The sequence below is a fragment of the Schistocerca piceifrons genome, chromosome 1, assembly GCF_021461385.2.
Source record: "Schistocerca piceifrons isolate TAMUIC-IGC-003096 chromosome 1, iqSchPice1.1, whole genome shotgun sequence".
Taxonomy (NCBI): domain Eukaryota; kingdom Metazoa; phylum Arthropoda; class Insecta; order Orthoptera; family Acrididae; genus Schistocerca; species Schistocerca piceifrons.
In genome coordinates, this window is record NC_060138.1 from 738,974,344 (window position 1) to 738,980,314 (window position 5,971).

Genomic DNA, 5,971 nt, shown 5'->3' on the forward strand with positions numbered 1-5,971 from the left:
AAAAGACTGAAACACATATTTTCTTTTTTTAAAGTTATGATCGAGAATATAATAGTTCCAACCCCAAAGAAAGCAGGTGTTGACAGATGTGAAAATTACCGAACTATCAGTTTAATAAGTCACAGCTGCAAAATACTAACACGAATTATTTACAGACGAATGGAAAACTGGTAGAAGCCGACCTCGGGGAAGATCAGTTTGGATTCCGTAACCTCTCCCCGATGTTATTCAATGTGTATATTGAGCAAGCAGTAAAGGAAAAAAATGGTTCAAATGGCTCTAAGCACTATGGGACTTAACATCTATGGTCATCAGTCCCCTAGAACTTAGAACTACTTAAACCTAACTAACCTAAGGACATCACACAACACCCAGCCATCACGAGGCAGAGAAAATCCCTGACCCCGCCGGGAATCGAACCCCGGAACCCGGGCGTGGGAAGCGAGAACGCTACCGCACGACCACGAGATGCGGGCAGTAAAGGAAACAAAAGAAAAATTTGGAGTAGTTATTAAAATCCAGGGAGAAGAAATAAAAACTTTGAGGTTCGCCGATGACATTGTAATTCTGTCAGAGACAGCAAAGGACCTGGAAGAGCAGTTGAATGGAATGGACAGTGTCTTGAAAGGTGGATATAAGATGAACATCAACAAAAGCAAAACGAGGATAATGGAATGTAGTCGAATTAAGTCGGGTGATGCTGAGGGAATTAGATTAGGAAATGAGACACTTAAAGTAGTAAATGAGTTTTGCTATTTGGGGAGCAAAATAACTGATGATGGTCGAAGTAGAGAGGATATAAAATGTAGACTGGCAATGGCAAGGAAAGCGTTTCTGAAGAAGAACAATTTGTTAACATCGAGTATAGATTTAAGTGTCAGGAAGTCGTTTCTGAAAGTATTTGTATGGAGTGTAGCCATGTATGGATGTGGAACATGGACAATAAGTAGTTTGGACAAGAAGAGAATAGAAGCTTTCGAGATGTGGTGCTACAGAAGAATGTTGAAGATTAGGTGGGTAGATCACGTAACTAATGAGGAGGTATTGAATAGGATTGGGGAGAAGAGAAGTTTGTGGCACAACTTGACTAGAAGAAGGGATCGGTTGGTAGAACATGTCCTGAGGCATCAAGGGATCACAAATTTAGCATTGGAGGGCAGCGTGGAGGGTAAAAATCGTAGAGGGAGACCAAGAGATGAATACACTAAGCAGATTCAGAAGGATGTAGGTTGCAGTAGGTGGTGCCATAGGGTGGTGGGGTTTCGGGTTCCGCTGGATAGGTCAGGAGTCCACTACACGCAACAAGCGGCTACACGGGTAGCAGGGGTTGTGTGGCGTGGGCTGGGCCGTTTTTTAGGTTAGATGGCCTTGGGCAAGTACAGAAAGGGCAACAGCCTCAACGGGTGCGGGGCAAAGTCAGGACATGCGGGGATCAAGCAGCAATCGGTATTGTAATTGTCAGCTGTCGAAGCTGCGTTGGTAAAGTCCCTGAACTTCAAGCGCTGATAGAAAGCACCGAAGCTGAAATCGTTGTAGGTACAGAAAGCTGGCTTAAGCCAGAGATAAATTCTGCCGAAATTTTTACAAAGGTACAGACGGTGTTTAGAAAGGATAGATTGCATGCAACCGGTGGTGGAGTGTTCGTCGCTGTTAGTAGTAGTTTATCCTGTAGTGAAGTAGAAGTGGATAGTTCCTGTGAATTATTATGGGTGGAGGTTACACTCAACAACCGAGCTAGGTTAATAATTGGCTCCTTTTACCGACCTCCCGACTCAGCAGCATTAGTGGCAGAACAACTGAGAGAAAATTTGGAATACATTTCACATAAATTTTCTCAGCATGTTATAGTCTTAGGTGGAGATTTCAATTTACCAGATATAGACTGGGACACTCAGATGTTTAGGACGGGTGGTAGGGACAGAGCATCGAGTGACATTATACTGAGTGCACTATCCGAAAATTACCTCGAGCAATTAAACAGAGAACCGACTCGTGGAGATAACATCTTGGACCTACTGATAACAAACAGACCCGAACTTTTCGACTCTTTAAGTGCAGAACAGGGAATCAGTGATCATAAGGCCGTTGCAGCATCCCTGAATATGGAAGTTAATAGGAATATAAAAAAAGGGAGGAAGGTTTATCTGTTTAGCAAGAGTAATAGAAGGCAGATTTCAGACTACCTAACAGATCAAAACGAAAATTTCTGTTCCGACACTGACAATGTTGAGTGTTTATGGAAAAAGTTCAAGGCAATCGTAAAATGCGTTTTAGACAGGTACGTGCCGAGTAAAACTGTGAGGGACGGGAAAAACCCACCGTGGTACAACAACAAAGTTAGGAAACTACTGCGAAAGCAAAGAGAGCTTCACACCAAGTTTAAACGCAGCCAAAACCTCTCAGACAAACAGAAGCTAAACGATGTCAAAGTTAGTGTAAGGAGGGCTATGTTTGAAGCGTTCAGTGAATTCGAAAGTAAAATTCTATGTACCGACTTGACAGAAAATCCTAGGAAGTTCTGGTCTTACGTTAAATCAGTAAGTGGCTTGAAACAGCATATCCAGACACTCCGGGATGATGATGGCATTGAAACAGAGGATGACACGCGTAAAGCTGAAATACTAAACACCTTTTTCCAAAGCTGTTTCACAGAGGAAGACCGCACTGCAGTTCCTTCTCTAAATCCTCGCACAAACGAAAAAATGGCTGACATCGAAATAAGTGTCCAAGGAATAGGAAAGCAACTGGAATCACTCAATAGAGGAAAGTCCACTGGACCTGACGGGATACCAATTCGATTCTACACAAAGTACGCAAAAGAACTTGCCCCCCTTCTAACAGCCGTGTACCGCAAGTCTCTAGAGGAATGGAATGTTCCAAATGATTGGAAAAGAGCACAGGTAGTCCCAGTCTTCAAGAAGGGTCGTCGAGCAGATGCGCAAAACTATAGACCTATATCTCTGACGTCGATCTGTTGTAGAATTTTAGAACATGTTTTTTGCTCGAGTATCATGTCGTTTTTGGAAACCCAGAATCTACTATGTAGAAATCAACATGGATTCCGGAAACAGCGATCGTGTGAGACCCAACTCACTTTATTTGTTCATGAGACCCAGAAAATATTAGATACAGGCTCCCAGGTAGATGCTATTTTTCTTGACTTCCGGAAGGCGTTCGATACAGTTCCGCACTGTCGCCTGATAAACGAAGTGAGAGCCTACGGAATATCAGACCAGCTGTGTGGCTGGATTGAAGAGTTTTTAGCAAACAGAACACAGCATGTTGTTATCAATGGAGAGACGTCCACAAACGTTAAACTAACCTCTGGCGTGCCACAGGTGAGTGTTATGGGACCATTGCTTTTCACAATATATATAAATGACCTAGTAGATAGTGTCGGAAGTTCCATGCGGCTTTTCGCGGATGATGCTGTAGTATACAGAGAAGTTGCAGCATTAGAAAATTGTAGCGAAATGCAGGAAGATCTGCAGCGGATAGGCACTTGGTGCAGGGAGTGGCAACTGTCCCTTAACATAGACAAATGTAATGTATTGCGAATACATAGAAAGAAGGATCCTTTATTGTATGATTATATGACAGCGGAACAAACACTGGTAGCAGTTACTTCTGTAAAATATCTGGGAGTATGCGTGCGGAACGATTTGAAGTGGAATGATCATATAAAATTAATTGTTGGTAAGGCGGGTACCAGGTTGAGATTCATTGGGAGAGTGCTTAGAAAATGTAGTCCATCAACAAAGGAGGTGGCTTACAAAACACTCGTTCGACCTATACTTGAGTATTGCTCATCAGTGTGGGATCCGTACCAGATCGGTTTGACGGAGGGGATAGAGAAGATCCAAAGAAGAGCGGCGTGTTTCGTCACAGGGTTATTTGGTAACCGTGATAGCGTTACGGAGATGTTTAATAAACTCAAGTGGCAGACTCTGCGAGAGAGCCGCTCTGCGTCGCGGTGTAGCTTGCTCGCCAGGTTTCGAGAGGGTGCGTTTCTGGATGAAGTATCGAATATATTTCTTCCCCCTACTTGTACCTCCAGAGGAGATCACGAATGTAAAATTAGAGAGATTAGAGCGCGCACGGAGGCTTTCAGACAGTCGTTCTTCCCGCGAACCATACGCGACTGGAACAGGAAAGGGAGTTAATGACAATGGCACGTAAAGTGCCCTCCGCCACACACCGTTGGGTGGCTTGCGGAGTGTAAATGTAGATGTAGATGTACTGGGAGATGAAGAAGCTTGCACAGGATAGAGTAGCATGGAGAGCTGCATCAAACCAGTCTCAGGACTGAAGACCACAACAACAACAACATGATCGAGAAACCAAATACCAATTTTCGTAGTTTTAGCTTAAAAACTGCTTTAACGACGAGATTTTTTGCAAAATACCATTCATCCTTTATTTCACCCCCTTAAGATTGGAATTTTGAAAAATCCCCTTTTAAACGGAGCCTGCTCGAATTTCAAGTTTCTCTCCTTAGCGGCCTGGGCTGAGCAATGATGAGCCAGTGAATCAATCAGGACATTTCCCTTCATACAGCTTAGGTGATGAAATTAAAAAACACCGAAACACGTATATTTTGTTTCTAACCCAAATTTCATAGATTTAGCTTCAAAAATGCTTTTATAATAAAATATTTTCATAATAACTTTAATCTCCTATTTCACTCCCTTACGGATTGAATTTCGAAAATTGATAAAACACTTATTTTTTTACGTCTGATCGAGGAACCAAATACCGATTTCCACAGTTCTAGCTTCAAAATTGCATTAATAGCGACATATTTTCAAAAAACTTTTTATTTCCTGTTTCACTTCGATAGAGGTGGAATTTCGTAAACGTCCTTCCTTAATCGATCCGTAAATTATAGCATCAACACCTTCTCCAAATTTCGAGTTTGTATCCGTAGCGGTTTGAGCTGGCCGATGATGAGTCAGTGAGACAGTCAGGACATTTCCTGTTATATGCAGAGATTTACTCTCCCTAAATGACTCTCGGAGCAGCGACTGACTGGAGCAGCTATTTCGATAGAAGATGCTAGACGGTGTGTAACCACAGTCTAGGACAAAGAGTCGTGAAACTCCGTAGACCCCATACCCGTAAAAAAAATAAAATAAATAAATAAATAAAAAAAAACCAGCTGAATTGATATTAGCGCTTCAGGTCGCTAGCATATAGTAACAGAAGAATGGCGTGATATAAGCTGAGAACCTGCTATTTTAAACGTTGTTACTTCAATATTTCCCATTCATTAAACGTGGCGTTTGTTTTTCCAAAACGAATAGGAAAATGTAGTTAAAGCAATGTCCCGTATCCAGACCACTGTAATATATGTGATTCACAGTAGCAGAGTGTAATCGTATCACCAATAACACGTCAAGACGAGAAATGCATTGTAACCTGATGCGTGGGTCAAGCGCAAGGTCCGATTCTACCCCTCTGGTTTGAACTATGACCCATTCTCTGTTCGGCCACTTCTGTTGCTCCTCACATACCTGTACCACCTGCATGAAATACCTATAACAATTTAAGGTACTCTTCTACAATTTCTGTTTTCTCATTGCGTCGTTTATCTATGGACTGGAGTGATGAAGAGCGTTTGCGGGGATTCCTTGATCATGATATGCAGCATGTCGCCAAATGTTTTGCTGTGATTGTCATCCCGCGCAATTCGAAAATATTCACCTTAAATATAGCACAAATAAAATAATCCGAGATTGTAGAACTTCAGTTCTCAGTAATGTAGGTGACCGTATGTCCAATCATCCACAGTACTGCATTTTCTTTATTAACCGGGTATCGCGTCCAGACAGACCGCATCAGTTCTCAAACATTCAGATAACGTGCGTTCGTCCTGTCAACGATGGCTAGTCGGTGGACGAGAAAATTCCACATTTCGTGTTCTATTCCACAAAAAAATGTCAACGTTTCCATATTTGTGTCAGGTGGCTGT